Source organism: Manis pentadactyla, chromosome 1, assembly GCF_030020395.1.
Source record: "Manis pentadactyla isolate mManPen7 chromosome 1, mManPen7.hap1, whole genome shotgun sequence".
Lineage (NCBI taxonomy): Eukaryota > Metazoa > Chordata > Mammalia > Pholidota > Manidae > Manis > Manis pentadactyla.
In genome coordinates this window covers 170,480,171-170,501,304 of record NC_080019.1, presented here as the reverse complement: position 1 = coordinate 170,501,304, position 21,134 = coordinate 170,480,171, and the positions used below count along the sequence as shown (strand labels likewise).

Below are 21,134 nucleotides of genomic sequence, written 5' to 3'. Positions count from 1 at the left end.
GAGAGGTGATTAATAATGTTATAAGATGTTATAAAATATTTTTTCCTTGAATTTCTGCCTAGCTAAGATTTGTAGCTTAAGTCAAAAAAGTGCGATTCAAATTTTGCAACCTTTTGATATCAGATCAAGTGACACTACAACAGATACAGAAATAATATATCATCTTATATTCTTTTGAAACTGCTTACAGTGTTTTCTAGGATTAAATACATAATTGCCAAAGAAGTGAATAACTAGTGAGACACTGAAAAGGGACTGGACCACATTCATTTTTCTTTTAAATTTATTTATCAGTTGAGCTTCCAAGTGGGGAGACTGAACCAATAAATCTTAGAATCCAGTGTTGTGAGAATTAGCTAGAAGGGTGTCCAGGAAAGACTAAACTCAATTAACTTGCTGTGGCTAAATATTTAAAACTTGAAGTGTGCAGGCTTCCAGACCTGGTCTGATCTCAGCCAGACACTGACAATCAGGAAAAGTGCTCATTTTGTGGTACCTGAGTGACTGCCACTCTCCTAGTCACAACTGCAAAATATCAGCATGCTCTATTGCCCACAAACAAAATCCTTACACTACCATCTCCTGCCCCACACCACCAAAATTTCCCTTTTTCCACCCTGAGCTATTTGTTCATCCCCAGATTGCCAATATCAGTTAAGTGTTGATCATATTCTAGAACATCAAAGTAATTAACAATAAGGTGTGAAGGAGGCTTACAGGTTCACAAGGCAGATTTGCATTTTAAAAGAGGGGCTTGTTAAACACAAATGAACTCCTAATAGATGAAATGTGTGAGAGATTTTTCTCTCCAAGAGTTGGGGGAAGATTTCTAGTGCTCTTTTTTAGCCCAGGGATACCAAGTACTTCTGGCATTCCTTTCCCCCTCTGCAGTCTGTTGCTATTCACTCTTCTTTTTTATATTACCACCTTTGCAAGCAGAGTATGTTTAAAATTGAGAATCATTAATTGGAGAGTGGCTTGATAGAAACTTGTACAAACCTAGAGATCTTGAGGCCTCAAATTAGATACTGATCTCAAAGTAGTCTATTGAAACTGACAAATATCATACATTACAGGACTAGACCACCATTTTGTGTATTTATTTACCTGTTGAATTATTTGGATGAAGAATAAAGTCTAAGAACTTTTCCTACAGTTACTAAAAGCTCAAAAAAAATGTATTTTAAGCAATGGGAAGAAAGTCAGAGACTTTTTTAAAAAATAAAATTGTTTGATTACATTCCTATAAATGAAAAACTAAAAGCACTTTCCATGTAATTTCAATGTCAAGTAAACTAAGAGAAGGAGGTCTGAGCACCCTGATCTTTTTATGGGCCAAAGATTTAGAATTTCAGAGATGAAAAAGGAGAATATCAACAAGAAGAAACAGAGTATCTGTTGGAAACCAGGAATCTCTTTTTAAAATGTGCCAAGTAAAGAGAAAATCTTTGTGCTCCACCAACTAGCCTTTCTACTCCAGCTCCTCTTATTCCCAAGTTTCCCTTTTCCTTTTGAGGAAGGATTAGCTTTATCGGAAACTCATGAAACTACTAACAAAACTTCTGAACAGAGTCATGTACTTTAAAGTCCAGTCTTTCACTCTCTTGTTTTAGTGCACAAATTCCATAGCCTTTCCTCCTTAGATCTTTGTGAGCCATCTGTGTCCACACACAGGTGTCCCCCAGAAACGTGAGGCAGCGGTGTCAGAAGGAGACTGTAGTGAAAGAGCCCTGTTCCTACATGTGAATCCTGAGCTTAACTGCTGTGGGTAATTTTTCTGTAGTCCATACAAGAGTCCTAGAAGTGGAAAAGAGAAAAGTTGTCTTTACTCTAAAAAGAAATAATAGCAACTATGTTGAAATTATGTTAGCTTTTTGTGGTATATATAGCTCACTCACTTCTGGTTTTTAAAATGGACTTAAAGGCAATTTAGAAGGGGTTAATAATAATGATGTTCATAGAGGTTATTTGAATTTGCCAACTGAGCAAATTGAATTAAGATCCAAATCCAAGATAAAGAATTTGATTTCAGATCTCGTGCTTTTTTCATTACAACAAATTTTAAGGGCAAATAGCCCTTCTTGTTTTAAAAAGAGGGCTAAAAATAACCAGTACTACCTAAAATTAGGAAACAATATACAGGAATATGATTTTGCAAAGTCATTTTCACCTTAAAATAAACTTTTAGATGTCAAGATCTCTGTGGTTGAAGAATTGGAATGAAAGTAGTTCTAGTTTATCTCTTTCTCTTTATAGAAGTTGACCATGTGACTATTTTAATTTGCCCTAAAGACAATGATTATCACTATAAGTGATGTTAAAATTACTGTTTGGAAGCTTATATGTGAGGTAACCCCATAATTTATCATCCAAACCGGGACACGTTTGAGACTGAAAGTGGCCGCTATTACTAATTGTGCCTGGACAACTGGAACTGGAACCAGACCATCCTGAGGGAAATGGGAGATACTGTTACCCAACTTGTAAGACAATTTTGAGTCCAGGAGTGATGTGTTGTGAATGAAAAAAGGCTAGCAGGAAGAAAATCCGTTTACCTGGCCTGTAACTTGCCTTGATTCCCAGTTGCCACAAAGTTCGTTCTTAAACTTTCTAAGCACTGTTGAATGCTTCAGTCTCAGCTCTGCCCAAGAGATGACGGAGTGTCAGGGCATCTACTTAAGACAAAGTCAGAAGGAAAAGTGCCACCTGCTAAGATTTAAAATCTAAATTTATTTTATGCCACTTCGTAGTTGGGGTATAAAGCTTTGACTGAACTTTGCCCATGTACAACCCAGACACTTAGACCAAAAGACATGTTCTATGCAATATTCCCTACTAAACCTTAGTCACTTCCATAGGGGTCTACATGACAAGTATTAAACCAACATTTGAAATATTAAACTGCCAAAAAATAGATTTTTACAGATCAAAGCTAAATTTGATAGCATAAAATTGTATTTAATCTGACAATATCCTCATAACAGGCACAAAAATAAATTTATTTTGATAAGAGATGCTATGTATGAGAATGTATTTCTATGTACCATCCTGTCTATGTAACATCATCCTGACCTATGTAACATGCTGTCTCCCTATTTTGCCTATAAAATGCTGTGTTGAAAGGTACCCTCTAAGGGTGGTACACTTAACAGAGCAACACTACCAGAAAATGATAGAGTTGGACAACTATTGCTAACCGTTGCTGAATTATTTGGAAATTTTTCAAATGAGAGTCCTTTTGTTCACCTAGCTTAAAAAGTATTTTCCTAGCCAGTATAAAGTTCCAATTAATTTGATTTGGTTCCTAAAAAATGTCAGTTTTTTCCTGCAATTTAAGCTTTTATTTAAGGTAGAAAGTTTCCCTTCTGGACAAGTTGTAGCCTGGAAGTAGTAAAATGTCTGGGGCTGTAAGCCGGGGGAAGCTAATGAAACTTTGTTGTGGAATAGCTCACAAAGGAATACAAGATGCATTACATAAGGCATCCCTTTGCTCGTGGAGCCTCTGAGAGAGTCCAGCAGTTTTAGCTCAAGCTGAAAGCTGCCACCAATGTCCTCCCTCACTCCAGGCAGCTCTGAGTCTTTTTCCCCACCTCCTGCCATGATTACTCTGGCTTCTGATTAAATCACACCTTATATTTAAGGTCACTAACCTAAAACAATCCAAAGCTACTTATTTCTCCTTCAACAGTTCCCCATTTCTTGTAATATTTGGAAGGCTTGAAAATAGCTTCTGTCCCAACTTATGTAGTCTTTTCTCCAAAAGCAAATGCTATAATAGTTTCCTCACTCATGGGTTTAAACCTCAGGTGAAAGAGTTTGGAAGCTAATTAGCATGCTAAGGAGTCGAGCGTTAGGATGAGTCACAATCATGTTACCTAAGGGACAGAGAAAATGTCTTGTTGCTAGTGATATTTAACAAGTACTGGTTCCTCACTTAGCTTTAATAGAGCTGGAACTGTACTGCATTGCCTTTATATCTAATAGAAATCTTGCTTATATCATCCCTTCTTCAAAACATACAACCCTTTGGGGCTTATTCTAATGTTTTATTTCTTACTCGAAATACATTTCTACTAATTTTAGAAAACTTTTAGAAATCTGCTTTTATAGTATTCATAACTGAACTAGGTCGTAACAAATTCTTGCTGTAGAATTTATTTTAGACTCATGTTTTTCCTTTTTTGATATGGTTTAATCCTCTTTTCTTAATACAAATTTCCCCCTTGCTTTCAGAATGAGAATATCATTAATATATAGGATGTCTGGTATATAAGATCAAGATATGAAGCAAATGAATATTTGTTAAACACCAAGAATGTGACCAATGTTTGCATCTACTTGAGAAGAACAGTTTGGATAATTCAAATTGTGAAAGTTATTTCTTGGTTAGAAATATATTCAGTAGCAGAAATCCTGACTTGACTGGCTTAAATTAATAAGGGTTTGTTTCTCATATAACAAGAAGTTCAGAGATAGGGTGTTCCTGGTTTATGATAAAGTCAGGGCTAACATCTCTAGGATTGCATTTTTTCATAATTGTTGCTTTATGATCACAAAATAGCTGCTGCAACTCCAAGCATCATGTCCATGTTCAAAGAGGAAAGAGGCAGAGGGTCACCGTTTACCTCTTCCTTTACTGTGGCGGGGGGTGGGGAGAGAAGCTTCCTCAGAAACCAGCCTCTCAAGCAAATTGTCACATAGATCTTATTGACAAGAACTGGGTGCCAGTGCCACCATTGGTTGCAAGAGAGGCAAAGAAATCAGGGAATTTGTCATGATTGGCTTAGAAATATCATCACTCATCATAGAGGACTAAGCACATTGCCACTGTGAACAGAATAGAGGGTCTATAGCTAGGAAGAATTGGGGAAATGGATATTGGGTAAGCAATAGTGTCTACTAGTCAAAAAAATAAAGGGAAGTTAATGTGGACTATATAAACTAGAAAATGGAGAAACTAGAACATAACCTGGACTTAAATCCAAAGAACAATGGTACGGTGCTCCAACTAAGGCAAGAGCAAAAGCTTGGAAGAAGGAATATGTATACTATATACGGAAAGTAGCCACTACATTGTGAATTCCTTGATTCTTTGAAAGTGGGAAGTAAGGCTTATTCCTATTTATTTTGTAGTGTCTCATATACAGTAAATGCTTATTGAATCATAGTAAATGAATACATAATATTCCAACACAGAAGCCCAGGAATGATTTGACAAACTATGGACATAATAGAAGAGGGACATTAAAAATTAGGACTCCTTTGGCAATACCAGCATAAAGGGAAACACCAATGTAGTCTGGCTACATTCCAGAATACTTGTCGGAAAGTTCTAGAACCTGGGATGCCTAAGCAAGGTAGGACAAGAAATGGAGACAGAAATACCAAGTTAATAATTTGAACTTCATCTTTGAAAGCCCTATTATGTTTCTGGAATCAAGTTTTGGTAATACGCAAACAATAGTGTCCTACAGGTCCTCCAGCTATTAGAAGCATCAATCCTGTTGTTATCACTTGCCCCTCTTTTCTTCAAGTTCTGTTCTCTGTGACCATTAGGGATTTCCAATGTTCACAGAGCTTTGGAAAAATGAAAAGTGGTTCATTGGAGATTCCTAGATCCTTATGTACTTTAATTGAAAATTTACATGTATTCTGTTTCTGTTCTATGCAGTTTTTAGAAGATTATTAAAATAACCCTGGCTAAAGATTATTTATATTCTGATCAAGAATTTAAATGTCTTGATTGAATTAAAATAATGGAAAGGAAAACAATTAATACTGTTCACACACACACACACAAATGAAGTCTGTCAAAAGGATAATTTGACTAGCTTTTATTTGTTATGAGGCTGATTTAACCAGACAAGTTAGCTAAGAGTCAAACAAACTTGTTTCTGCAAATACCACACAAGTAACTACCACTAAAGGGAAATTGCCTTTTTCACTACAGGCATCCTTATTTTTTATTTAACAAAGGATAAAGTGTCTTGTCCTATTTTGTTTCCTGAACCTTAGAATTTAAATTTGGCTTACAGTCTACAATATGGCTTAGTACTAGACTGAAATAACAAATGAAAGTAATTTCATTTTTGAATTGCACCTCTACGAATCCCACATAATTTCAAGGACTTGACATTACTTTTTGTTCTTATGACCTTAATTTTACCTAAAAATATGCCAGTGGTCTGGGAGATAGGCACAGGATTAAAATGGGCAACTTCAGTAACTTGGTATTTCTAGCACACTTAAGGTCTACAGCCATTTAATGAAGTTTACTTGTTACTTTAGGTTTCAGCCTTCCTGGTTAGATGAGAATACTGCAGATTATTTGAGTTTAAGAGTGTTCATTATTTTGACAAAAGAATATCTACTTTGTTTTAATTGATTAAGTGGTATAATTTCAGTGGCAGATCTTTAACAACTGCTTTAAAAATATGTAACATTAATATTTCACTTGGATAAATTGCTTAATTTATATGGGCATCAATTTTATCATTTGCAAAATGAGGTAACTGGACTTAACATGATCTCTAGCTACTTTCAGCTCTAAAATGTATAATCTTATTTTTCAACTCAATTCAACAAATATTAGTAGAATAATACATAATAACTTACATAATGCAAACCAAAGTAGGACCTGGCTGGATACAGAAATTAATAGCATGATCTTTCATGAAGGTATCTTATAATTTGTTGCCTTCAAGACTGAGATGTCTATTTCCCAACACATCCTATCTTCTTATGTTTGGGATGTCATTTATGAATGAGGGTATATGATTTATTCCCAAAGGGGCAAAAAATTCATTCATTTGTTAATGATTCCTGTAGCTGGATTTGGAGAACCAGAAAAAGGATCTGAACTATCATTTTAATATTATTGTGCATTTGTATCCCACCTTCATTGCAGAGAATTTAGACTATTCCAGAACCATTATCTCATTCATCCTTAAATAAGCCTAATGCATGTATACAAGGATAAATATAGATATTCCCATCTTAGTGATTAGAAAACTGGGCCCTAAATTTCCTGGTGTTATATAATGAGCCAGTGAGTGAAAACAGATGAAATCTAGGAACTCTCACTAGGACTGCACAGCCAGCTTCCTTTGTGGTTGACAGTTCCTTTTAGCAAGATGTGCAGGGCCTGATTGCTAACGCATCTTCCATATCTGATCCTCTCTTCTTTCCTATCCAAACAGCCACTTAGCCACTGATGACTTCAGATGTATAAACAGGAAAAAAAAAAAAAAGTGTAGGGGAAAATAGAATGTATGTAGCAACAGATGTGATGTGCAAACTGTGATACAATGAATGATACAATGTTTCAGTGTTTGGTTTGCATTAAAATTAGAAGTGAAAAAAAGGTTAGGACTCCTCCATCAATCTAATTCATAAACATTCGCTATAGGCCTACCTCTAAAGAAAACCACACTTTTGCTAGGTGAGAATATCATTCTAAACATGCCACCCTGGAAGCTGAATTTTCCTAGCCTGCTTTTGAGAAGAGTCGGGAACATAAGAAATGTACTTCTTTTTAGAAATCTTGTAAGCAGCTCCTTGGAAACAGGTGATTATATTTTTTTCTTTACCTAAATCTTACTAGGTAGTAAAAAAGTCATGTCCATGTTTCATCTCATGGTTTCCTTAGTGAAAAAATTTGCATCTGAGGCCTAGGAAAATGTTTGGCCTACACAATTGAATGTTTAAACAGGTGCACACTGCACTGGCCTGGCTGAGGAAAGGTAGTGGCCTCCTTCTGTAAACTCCTACGTAAAGAGAATGATTCTTGTGCCAGCTTCGTAAGAGCTTGTGAAGAAAAGTGCAGGTGATTCTTAAGTCTTATTACCTGGTTACCAACCCACTTGCCTCCCTTCCATTCTGTGTTCTCTTGAAGAAATTGATTTAATAGATTCAAGATATTATTAAATACATTCTGCATTAATATTATATGTGCTCTTTGAATCCAAGTGGCAATACAATAGAATTTCATTTTATAAATAACACCTTTCAAACTAACACCACAGGGCACAGCACAAAAGAATCAAAATAGAACACAAATGCTGTAATCAAATGCAGACCCCAGGAAGGCTGATTAAAAAGGCATGTTGCTGGTAAGAGCAGTCGACAGGGTAAGTATAGTGGGTCAGAGCAGAAAAGCCAGCTGAACAGAAGGGCAGACTAAAATAAAATGGACTTGCCTGCCTGATTCACAGGGGCTTAGGGCTCTCCTTTGTCATCATCTCCTTTGGAGCTCAGGAATTGCAGAGGAGAGGTGCATGTCTGTTTGTTGGGGAGGTGGGGATCAAATATACGTAGGGTCATTAAGTTTGTCCTCAGTCCTCACACAACACAAACAGAAGAAAATCCTAAAGACAATCTCCTGCAGCTGGTGGAGATGTCAACAAGCCCAACAAGGCTTGCTTTGCTTGATAATACCTCTGGTTTTCAGAAAACACAACTGTGAGGAAGCAAGTTCCCTTCTGTAACAGTGGGAACAGACAGTACTGCTTCTGACCAGCCTACATAAAATGGATGAAGACTGAGGCAGGGACCGTGTGCTCTTAGCCTCAAGACAGTCCTCCTTCCATAGGACCCTCTGCTCCCCAGGTGCTTTCTGTGTCCCTTAGCCTTTCACCACCATCACCACTGCTAATGTTGAGGGTTTGTGTTTTTAAATCTGCCTCTTATAGAGAAAAGGGCTGTCCTCTTCTTATAAGAATTAAGGAAGTAGGTGCAAATAGGGGAGGTGTTTTGGCAGAAACCTCCCCATGTATATGTAAAACCAGTTCTGACAGTGATCAGTGTGTATACCTTGAGGAATGCACCAAATTGTCACTTACTGATGCTTCTCTACTTAATATTGAGGCTAGAACAATATAGGATGGGAACCATAGGACCTACTAAATTTATGATCGATTTTTCTGAAAAATAGCAACCTATACTTAACAGCCTCCTGAAAAATAAGTCATGGAGTAGCAAATATGAGTTCTAGAGTCAATGAAAGGAGAGAAAAAGGAAAAATTAAAATTGAGGTGATTTTTACCTCTTTTGAGGCTGTGGGTTGTTTATAATTACTCTCCTGATTATCCATGTACTTGAAATTCTGGGCTGGATCACTGATGTGTAAATTCAGATCAATAATGTAATATGCTGCTCATCTTTTTCTTAATCTGTAAATATAAACAATTAAAACATGAGGGCAGTGCTTGGGAAAAAAGATATATGATGCAAATACTAATATTACTACTTTTATTTAATAGAATCTTATTTTCCTTAATTCTATCATTATTTATTTAGCAATACAGGGTTAATTTATTAGTAAAGGTCAACATTAGTATAGTAAATTAAGAACACTGGATTATAATCTCCTAAGTAGTTATTTCATAAATTATGTGCTCAAATAATGATCAGTGTATTGTCTCTCACATCCAAAAATTTACCCTCTTGCCTTCTCTACAAAAATATATCTGAGTGCTTTAAATATTTTTCCATTCCCCACTGGGATGAGGGCACTTTGTCAGTAGAGGTTTTGCGGAGACATTACAGGAGGGAGTTTCCCATCATGGCCCCCGGGTACTCCTTTGGCAGACTTCTGCAGTGGGCATGGTTTAGGCAGGGCCTGTTTCCTACAGCACACACAGTTGCCTTGGTGCCCAGCAGCTGAAGCACCAGTAGCTTCTCCAGTGCCCAGCACACATGCACACATATGCCCATGAATGTGCTCCTGCACACACAGGCATGTGTGTGCATGTACACATACACACACACACACACACATTGGGTGGTTTATTTAATTGAATGCTTCAGACAAGAAGCATGAACAGCTTCTTGCAGATTTCCAGCAAGTTCTGCTGACACAGCTCCCCACAATTTCTCTGTGCCCCTGGTGCAACAAAGTGTGAGTCCCAGCCCAGTGGCGGAGGGGACTTCCTTGGGTACTCTGTCTCAGCTCTAAGGTGATGGTTGCTCCTTACACTTGCTATTCTTATGTAATATAATTTAGAGTTCTCTTCTTACTAGCTACTCCCTCATTACTCCAATCCCCTGTTACAGTTAATAATTCCTTATATTAAATTTTTCCTGTTCAAATTGCTGTGTGCTTTCTCTCTCCTAATGGACCCTGACTGATACATACCCAAAGAATATTAGAATAATCTGTATTCTTTGAGAGTAGGGGAAAGTAAATATGATAAGCCATCTCTTTATGGAATGGATTAGCATTTGGTACAAAGTACCTTGTCTAGTCCTGACGGTTAGATGAACAAAACCTTTTGAGAATCTGATGCTGGATTGAAAAGTGATGTAATAGGATGATGCTATATGCTATTTTTAACTTTACATATCATTTTAAGGACCAATTTTAAAAGATTTTACTTGACTTCACTGGGAGTTTTTGGGATATAAACTATAATGAAGCAAACAAAAGCCTGGACCCAAAAGTAATTTATTGACCCTGAAAAGATGTTGCAAAGTGATAACACTATAATGTGGATTTGTGGATTATGACAGCTAGGGTAACAATGACACCCATCATCTATTAAGAACTCAGAAAGTCCCTAGCACTTTCCATTAATGTACTGAATACTCATGGCAGTAGAGATGGATGCGATTACCTCTGTTGTACCAATGGGAAAACAGGCTCGGCAAGGTTAAGGAACTGGCCTAACACGGTATGTATAGTAAGTTTCAGAGCCAGAATTTGAACCTAGATCTGCCTGTGAGCCTAGTTCTTAACTAGTGCATCCTGCTTCCGGAACACTACCACTGAAGCAAATAGCAAGTTACCTGGGAGAACAAACCGTGAATACATGTTTTTGGTGTTTTCATCAAAGATCCAGAAAAAGAAACCCCGAAGTACCCCTAAAATGTATACCACACCGTAAGATATTTTTGAGACAAACAAGCTATCACTTTTACCTAACAAGATATGGACACACTGGGTGAACACTGGTGATCAAAATCTCTAGAACCAAAGTGTTAACAGTGTATCAGAAACGCAGCAGCCTTTATTCAGAGCTGGATTGAAAGCAAATGAAATATTAACAGCAGTTCTAGCAGCACAAAATGAAATATGAGCTCCTGTATCAGAAATTATTAGTAACCTGTTAAAAGAAATGCTGAAAAATGGCAGTTACCAAATTAAAACTGGGAAACAGAGCCCAAATGGGAAATTTCAAAAAGTTTGGAGGAAAATAAATGACAGATTGTCCTCTTGGCTCTTATTACTATGCCATCCTAAATCCTACTTGGCAATACAGGGTGGAGGTGAAATGAGAACTCATCACTGCCAGTGCTGATCCTCCAGTTTGCAGCCCTGCATGTCTGTGATGGTGTCTGGGACTGATTGGAAAAGTCGTTGAAATTTGGTAGCATTTAGCTTTATCTGCATTGAAGAGTCTGGAGACTCTTATTATGAAAGGCTTCCTTTCATTTGTGAATTGGCCCCTTTGCTCCACTTTTGGATGGCTGGCTTCCTCCATGCCGAGCTGCACTAAGCATTCTACATGGGAAAGCTATTCTCCTTAAATGCTTTCAAATTTGAAGCATCTAGCTGGATATGTTCATGTTTATGACTCAAAATATCTAGCATCCAAAAAAAAGAGAGAGAGAGAGGTTACAAATACCAAAAACCAGATAGTGAATGAAGGAGCTGTTTTTCCATCAGTAACTGAGAGCAGAGATATGACTCTAAGCAGAGTTGTTGAGCAGTGGATGCCAGAGAGAAAAAGGAAATGAGCTACAGAACCGTAGAACCTTAGTGTTGGCAGAAGCGTTGGAGTGCAGGCGGTCCTACCCTATCATTTTCCAATGAAGAGCCTGAGACGTGGAGAGTTAAGAGACTTGACTTGCCCTAGACACAGAGTTGTTTACTGACAGTCAGGCCAAAAACATTTCCCAACTCCCAGTCTGGAACTCTGTAGTTCAACATGCTATTGCCATCCTCTACTGAAAGTTAACACTAACCCAGCCTGGAATGTAGAAGAATTCAGCATCTGTGGGGAGCAAGGAAAATGATGACTTTTGAGGTGGAAATCCATCTGGGGAAAGGAGAGGAGAAAATGGATGATTTTACTTCATTGTGACCTGTTGGCCAAGCTTGCACAAGACATTTTGTGCCAGTTTACCCCCCTGTGCCTTCCCTCAAAAAATAATAAAATAATTTGGTTGTCATCCCACAGGGTTTGTATTTGTGTGCTCAGAGGTGATCTTTTTTGGTAATTCTCCCATGTACAGATTATCTCCAGGTATAGATTGCTTTGTGGGTGACATTACTGTTGATCTCTGTTATTTGCACAAGCCTGATGTCCTTTAACAGTGAAATGTGCTCCAGAGTCTTCATGGGGAGAATCTTCTCCAGGGGACACACCTAACTGAGGATCAGATGTAGGTTTAAGGTGTAAGAATTATCTTCTGTTAACCCTGCTCTTCTTTGAACCTCATGGAGAACTCAGCAGTTAGGTGAAATGATATTCTTTATTTGGAAACACAGTGTCATGTACAGTAAACCAGTAGCAAAGAAGATACAATATAAATGTCTCAACAGGATTACCATAGGACTCCCAGTGAGATAGAAGTACCGGTCTTTTCAACCAAATGTTTTTCAGAATAGAGCAACCAGAAATGAGAGAATCAGACAGTGTGATGAAAACTACAGATGGAATGCTTTGCATGAAAAGTGATTATGTACAAAAGAGGGCTCAGGAGCAGGTAGGCGTTGGAAAGGAAGGGGTAATGGAAATATGAGAAGATAATGCTTGACCAGGCCTAGTAAAATATTCCCTGCCACAACCACTGTTCCATGAAGAGACTGAGCCAAGAGGCCTGAATGAACTAACCTTAAGTTCAGAGTTGCCATTATTGTGGCAGGCATCAGGGACAACGCACCCGGATTTGTGTCACACAGTACTCACTGCTGGGTGTCAGCATTCATCAGCCAGATGGTCAGACTCACAATTAATCAATTAGACTGGGATGATCAACTGGACTGTTTTCCCCTTTGGTTAAAAAAAAAACCCTTCATGCGGTCAAGGCCAATGGCACTTTTATCCTGTTGCCTTTGGAGAAGCTTCTAAAAATCCTTCTTTTCTTTTTTAGGTCTCTAGTTACTGAACACTGTTAAGCATCAAGCTGCTTTGCCAACCCAGATACCCCAAATCTAGATTTTAACATAATCGATTTTCAACCTCTTCTGTGTTCAAGTGTAAAGTTTAACACACCCAGACAGAAATGAGCTTTTTAAAGCAGCATTCTCTGAGGAGTGTTACCCCACTTAGTTTTCGTATTGGTTCCACTCAGTCCAATAGAACAACACTGGATGTTTATGAAGATGATATGATAATTAAATAAAGATGATAGCAATTTATTGAGTGTTCACCATATGATATCCTGTTGTGATAAGGAAGGACTGACAAATATTGATTCAGTCCTTATAATAATTCAATGAAAGTGACAAGATTCCATTTCAAAGAGAAGGAAACTGAGACTAGAGAGCTCATTTGGTAAAGATGCGTTGAGATGATTTGATACTCTCTGGAATGAAAACTAAATAAAATGTACTCCACATTTTTTTTAGACATCTTAACACACGTGTGCATCTCTAAGGGACAACAATTAGGAATATATGGTGGGTTCTTATTCTTCTTCTTCAAAGAACTTTAATCTTTTACTAGTGTCTCCCAACTGTGCTGATCTTACTCTCTTTCCATGTTGTTGTGGCTGCACACCACACCATCTCGCTTGAGACCATTTTTTTCCTTATTTTGAGACCATCGTTATTACTTACTGATAATTCTCTGTGTCCACCTCAGTTTCCTCATCCAGATATGATTCGTCTAAGTCTGTTCGAGTTACTGAGACTATTTTTTAACCCATTGGCTCATAGAGTGGTTTGCCTCTTGCAAAACAAAGTGCTATTACTCATTTATTTTTTAGTTTGAACCTGTTTTCTCACTCAGATTGTCTTATCTTCCTCTCCTCTTGCTGTCTTACGGTACTACTGCATGGGGAGAGGTGTTTGAAAGTCCTGTTGGTGGGAAGCCCCCATTCCTGTCTAAGCTGTACACTGGCCCCTTTGAGTAGAAATAGGGACAAAAGGTTGTATTTCCTTTGTGTGTCATCATTGAACTTGTGCCTCTTTTCTCTCAGCTCTTCTCTACCCCACCCAAGCTCTGTTTAAGGAGTGCTTCTCTTTAACTATTTTGTCACCAGATTTTGCAGGCTTTACAAGGACACTATTGACTCCAACATGTGTGTCTTTGAGATGTTAGGCTTTTACTTATAATTACATTGTTTTATGGCATGCAAGGCTCTTTCTTGCTACTTAACTGCAGCGCTTTGCTTCATTTGTTCGTTTTGCTACTTACCAAATTGGGAAAGCAATACCAGATATGCCTGAAGAGTACATAGGTTGCCACAGTTTACTAGATCAAGTTCGGGAGCACATGGAAGGAAAGGTATTCCAGAAATCTTCATATCTTTTCTCCTCCAGGGCTCTACCCATGCGCTCTTTTTCTGCTGTGTACTCTTAATTTGCTCTTGCTATGTTTGGTAGACAGCCGTTCTGAGTTTCTCCCTTGCTGCTCCTTTTTCTACAGACCTGCAGTCTTCACCCCAGAGCTGATGAGGCTCTTTCATTTTGACCTGCAGTGTCTCTGTGAACTGCATCGCCGAGCCGTGCCATCTAGACTGCCTTTCTGCTTCATTTTGCTCCCGACCTACCCCCCCACCACCACCACTGCTATTCCAGGCCTGGCCTCTCATGACCAGAGACTGCTGACTCACCCTGGCCTGTGCCAAGCTGTGCAGTCGCTTAGCGATGTGGACAGGAGTCGAAGACTAGAATGAGATCACTGAACTCATTTCACTTGTTGCTTACGGTACAGTCCAGCATGAGCTGGAAATGTAGGAACCTCAGCCTCCCGAGCAGAAAGAGTAAGTAGATTAAACACACTGCATCACCAAGTCCTCCACAAGCAGTAGTGGGGGGCCGGGGGGGGCACGTGTTCTCACGGCCGTGGCGAGGGCATTCCGGTTCATCAGGAGCTTCCTTTGTCCTCCCTTCTTCCTCTCCCCCACAGCCAGCCCTCCCCCTTCCCTGAACTTCCCTTCTGAAAATGTCCGGATGGCACAGCAATGATCTGGGCAGAAATGAAATTTTGCTAATAAGCAGCCTCTGCAAGAAATCCTGGAACAGTGACACTGTTGAAACTGCTTAGTTTGGTTTGTCTGCTGGGAACTCACATGAACTTCCCAACAGAATTCAAGGGGATGAAAAAAATCTTTTTTTTTTTTTTTGTTCTCCTTTTCTTTTTGATTCTCTTTTTCTTTCTGTTTGGAGGGAGGTAGTTTCAGGAGACATGGCTGCATTCTGGTGTGGGGTAAAGTTTTCCGTCGGGAGACAATAATGTACATTCCTCTGGCAGGACGGGATGGGTTTTTTTTGTTTCTCTTGCTGTTGTTTATTTATAAGACATTTCCTCTCAGTTAGTGGAAGTTAGATCGTAAGAAGCTCCAGTGATTTTCCTTCCACCTCCCCTCCCTAATTTCTGTGCTTCAGCGCTCTGGAACACTGTGAGCTGGACAAACTAATCAGAGCAGGGAGCTTAGCAGCCAGGCCTGGACACTCTCAAGAGACTGTGCTGATTCTCAATCGACACTCCTTGGATCAGGAACCACAGTCCTGGTGAGTGGTGAGGTTCCAGAATTTCATGTGCCAAGGATTCTATTCTTGGTGTCTCTGAGGCAGTCAGGAAACAAAGGGTGTTTTTACAAAGGAAAAAAAAAAATTTTTTTTAAAGACTCCCAACAATCCAACAGAGTGATGAAGATTTTGATGTGCACAGCTGAGAGCACTCTATGGACAATGGCAGAGCCTTGAGTCTGTTCTCAGGAGGATCCTGCAGGCATAGGTTTCACGCTGCCACCGAAGGATGTCAGCCTTGACATGCCTAGCAAACATGCTTTTGGGAGGAGGAAGATAGGTGAGTGAGTGAGGGCGGGAGGTAGTGTTGGTGTGGTAGGAGGGGGAAGTGAAAGTGAGATTCATCGTTCATTTGGAGTTTCTTTCTAGCAACTTCATGCATCTCTATTCTGAGCATTTACGTTATGCTCAGAATACTTACGTACTCAGCTAAGCAAGAAAGAAAAGAATATTGTTACTACTGCTCTTCTAGAGATCCCTTTACTAAAAATTGGTGGCTTTGAAATGTTAGGGAACCTCTGCCACCCAACCTTTGGAAAATATTATTTGTCACACCCTCTTCTTTTTTCTTCTGCATTCATGGTATCAAATAGAAGAATGCAAGAGAATCCTTACTTGGTTTCAGGGAAATTTATCATGCTGACATAGGAAAACTAGATGACTGTCCTCACAGTATTAAACTCAAATATGGTATTGTCCCCAGTATAAGAGACTCTGATTAAGTGTGCTCTGGGAAGTTGTCGAGGGAATGGACTGGGGGTGTTGCATCCTGTCTGATATGAGACTAGAAGAGGACTCAAAAGACCAGCTTTCAGAGCCAGTATGTGCCTTTCAGTTCCTTGTGAATAGCGCATACTCCCTGAAAGCAGAATTTCAGTTGAAATGTGTATTTCTCCTTTACCATCAGGTCCCCACTTAGCTACTCTCCCAGAGGTATTTGATCATACCATGTTTTCTCATCTTCTTTCAAATTTCAAGAATCTGGCATGTTCCAAAATATTAAGAGTGGAAAAAACAAAAACCAAAAAGCATGGTGGCCATAAAAGCATTTGACTGCGTGGCAGCATCTGAAGTGAATTGCTCTTTGGAGAGAGGAAGGGGTCTTTGATGTCCCCAATATGGTTCTCATAGGCTACAACTTACAAGAACCACAACCCAGCCTAAGGGGCACTAACTCGATGTTCTTGAATATTTGGAAAAAGATGCTATTTTATTGTTTTAGTTGTCCTTGTTATTAACACATTGCCAGAAGGTGCCTCCTAAAAGTTGAAAATGCTTTAGCAATAGTTGATTTTCATTTAACCAGATGTGCATTTGTGTGCCTGTTGTGTGTGCTCTTGTCCAAGTTGGTGCCGTCATCCAACAGATTACATCGGTGCTTAGCTTTGGAATTTTGTTTGCTACTCTTGGCAGTTCTTGCCCTTAGTACTCATACATGCTCATCTATCCCACGTTCCCTACTGAGACTGATCCCTGTTACAACCTTATCCAGGTCTGTCAGTGCCCTCTAGAACGGAGTCAGCTTCCTATCACAATTTCTATAGTTTGTGAGGCACGTCAAATTCCTCAGCTGTCACTGTGATAGGAAGCAGTCTCAGAGTTTTAGTAGGGCCAGTATGATAAAAGCTTAATGGTACATAATGGTAAAGTTTGCCTATTTCAGTTAGGCATATTAGTTGTGACCATACTATTTGTATATATAATGTTTCTTGGAAACTTTCTGCTAGTTCTTTTGTTTTCTAAATAAGTCAAATGGGAAAATGGTGTTAAAATTTTCAAAACAGGGTATAAAAAATGTAACTGGCTTTTTGCCCATCTCCACCAAGGCCTATGTAGAAGATTTTGCCTCCCTCAGTTAAATCTCAGTTCCAAGAGAATTGTCTCTTATTCTCTGGTAGCAATGTCTATTAGGACTACATTGAAGGTGATCTGGGTCTCTAACAATTTGAAAACATTTTAATATTAAAATTTTTTAACATCTGTGTCTAAAATTTTTTAAGCATCTTTAAGCAGAGACTAGGTAAAGAAAAATATCTTTAGAGTATATCCCAAGAGATGGCATTTTAAAAATGTAACCTGCCAGAGAAATTTTCCTTATTGTTGCCAAGATCTGGAATTCCACGTGGCCATGGAAGAATTCCATGCCTAAGATGGAGTGTATATGTCAGACTCTGACCAGTACACCTCTGCTGAAGAGGCAAGACAATGGTGTTTCTTTCTTTCTATTTAAGTGGCTGTATTAATATTGCCTGATTTTTTTCAATGCCTGTATTATAAACACGCATAGTGCACTATCAATGCTATCAATTTTCCAGTGCTCAAATCAGAACTTTTCATTTTATTTCACAGGATGTATGTTGTAAAATGTATATTCTTTTGCTGCACATTTTAGCTGTAAGCACTTCCTTTATGGTATTTTCACTTAATTAGGTAGTGACAATTAGACACAAGTAACATTTCTAAATAACAGAATTATGATTGCACCAATAAGATATTATACTTTCTTGTGTGTATGGAAATGCCTTTTGATGTTTATGTCATTCCTTTAAAAAGGTACATATTTTTAAAAGTTCAAAAGAATGAATTAGTTCATGGTAGCATGTAATAGTGTATGTATGTTAGCTTATAAATGCATAAATACTTGCTTAATCACACACTTCATATTCACCTTATAAAAACATGACCAGATGCTAGCTAGGCTTACTTGTCTTTGAAGTCATTCGAATGTTTTACAAATTGACCATGAATGAAAAGTAGTTGACGTTTTATCAAACTACCAGCACAAATTTTATACAAATATTTATGAACAGTATCTGCAGAAGGTAAGATTTAGTTAACTGATAATATTGGTAATTACCCTTCATCAAATATACATGTTAGAGTATAAACCTAAATTCTAGTATGCACAACTTTAAAATATTAATTGCTATATGTAGAAAGTAGTTACTATTAAGTAGAGAGAAATTAAATTGCTATGAAGTATCTTAAAATTGAGAATATGTTTAATGAATTACTTTATTTTGTAAGAATGAATTTATATAAAAATGACCCAGTTTATTCTAGTTTCTCAGCTATTTGGTTGTACATTAAATACTTTGATGCTGTATTAACATATCAGCATCAGCAACTACAATTTTTCAGATGCCTTTTCAAGATACCCAGCCAGGTCATATCCTTGCCAAGTCAAACTTTTTTCTCTGAAGCTTTCCATGATAACCCAAATTAAAAGTTAATGTACCCTTCTGAGACTGATAGCATTTTAAAAATCTATAGCTTTCATTTGACATGGTATACTTACTGCTTTGAACTGAAGTTTTTGCATGTGAACCTGCAAGTGGTTAGAAGTAGGTACTGCGTTCCATGTTTATCTCCGTCCTGACCAACGTCAAGTTGCTTCTGTCTAAGCACAGGATCAATGGATATAGGTGATGAACAAGTGACTGAACGATTATCTGTATGTCTGGGCATTGGCAGTGAACACATCTTGTGTATCATAATGGAAGAAATATGTACAGGAAACAAATCAATAGATTCTTGTATATTTTAACCCCTTAAACTCCCGTATTAGATCTTCCAGCAAGCTGACAGCATACTGCCTTCTCTAATCCCCACAGCGCCTGGGTGATTTCTAATGGGACATGGAATCTTGAACTCGCAGCAGTTCCATGCGTTTTCCAGGACTTGTGAGGGTGGCTGAACACCCAGCTTGGCCTGCTAATATAGCCTGGACATACCAGACTCACCTATAATGTGTCAAATTGACCAAAGACCCCTCCAGCTTGTCAGTACTCACAGTCAGTCAGTGATGGTTCCTTTCCTCAAATCCAACATCTAAGGAGCTCAGGCTGTCAGATGAGGAAAGGCCTGAAGACTGAAGCATTTAGCCCTGCTAACTAGATAAGGGAAGGGTGGGGCAGACAGCACAATAAAGAGGGACAAGGGGACAGGCAGCCAAGTCTTTTGGACTGTCTTCACAAGCACTAATTAAATGCCCTGATGTAGGCAAATACTAGCTGGAAATGGCCAAGTGCAGTTGTCTCCCTCGGATGAGCAGGGACATTGGTGGGCTCACTTGGTGCTGCCTCAGTCTCTGAACACAGGCAAAGAGGGGCCCATTCCAGCACCTTAAATGGTGCCCTGTGCACACGAATAACATTCATGGAGGAACTCACTTACTATACACCGACTCTAACAACCAATAATTAAAAGAAACCAAAATATTGTGTAAAATGTGCTTTAATTACATCTATTATCAATGTTCAACAACTCTGCAATCCCCAGACTACATCCAGTTCTGTGTCCTAGGCCGAATGCTTTTCTAGAGCTTCTGATATATATAAATGAAACATAATAGTTTCACTTTCCTCTCTTGTTATTTTTCCTACTTACCTCTCCAGTAAACTGAATTCCTAGATGTAAGTTGCCAAAGGGAGAAAGAGAAGTGATTCACATAATGGGTAATTAACCCTTAAACAATGGAAAGTTAACTCTCCACAGACGTGCCAAACCTGAAGGTTTTGTTGTGGCATTTGTCCTCCGTGGGGTGTTAACACACAGAGGACATCTCCATTAGCACAAACTTGGCACCAAACAACCTGTTCATCCTCAAGCTACAAATGCCACACTCACCTTTCTGGCAGGATTTGTAGCATGATGTCCTCTTGGGTAGTCATGTACAAACCACTCTGAGGGGCAAAATTGTATGAGTGCCTAATCCACTTCTGAAAATGAAAGAAAAGGATCTGCTGCATGAAAAGCACCTAAGAAGGGAAGGCACAAACTGTAATAAAAAGTATTAGCATCTTGCACCTCCCGTTAATTGCCTTCCTAGTCAAGAGGAACCAAAATAGTATAATAAATGTTACAGCTACATCACAAACAAGAGTGCAAAGAATTGTCTCTACCTCTTAATAGTGAATTGGAAAGAGTAACAAACTTTAACCTACCCATGCAGCTTTAATTTAGGCTCCTGACCTTTCTGGTGCTTATCTACTTCATTTGTCTATATATAATAGTATCTATTTGACTGACTGACCAGCATTGATATGAGGATCAGATTACAAAGACTGATTCTTCATTACATTCATTAAACATGGATTTAGCATTCATTCATTTATTCATTTGTTTATTAATACAAAAACATTTTTGAACTCCTCTGTGTCAGGTATTATTCTACAAGCTAAAGATTCATTCATTTATGAACAGGTATTGATCAAGAATCACATATTATCACCTGGTACTTTTCCTAGGCTGTAGATACAATAAACAAAACAAATAAAACTCTCTGTTTTCATAATGCTTATTTCTTAGGCAGGGGAGAAAGATGTAAGCGAGTGCACATGTCATATAAATAGCATGTCAGATAGTGAAAAGTCCTATGGAGAAAAGGGAATGAGGAGAGAAAGAGAGGGTATGTGTATCAAGGGTAGGGCTG

General features: G+C 38.5%; 1 protein-coding gene across 5 annotated transcripts in view; it reads left to right on the top strand.

Annotated features, from left to right (window-relative positions):
- Nucleotides 1-21,134, top strand: part of ZBTB20 (zinc finger and BTB domain containing 20) — an 807,002-nt gene that overhangs the window by 492,278 nt on the left and 293,590 nt on the right. The window contains exons 1-2 of one of the 5 annotated variants that reach the window (XM_057502857.1): nucleotides 10,678-14,931; nucleotides 15,557-15,682. The exons of the other annotated variants lie outside the window; for them this stretch is intronic. The gene's annotated coding sequence lies outside the window, so the exon portion shown is untranslated. Of the gene's footprint in view, nucleotides 1-10,677; nucleotides 14,932-15,556; nucleotides 15,683-21,134 lie in introns of those variants that run through there. 5 annotated transcript variants of the gene reach the window in all.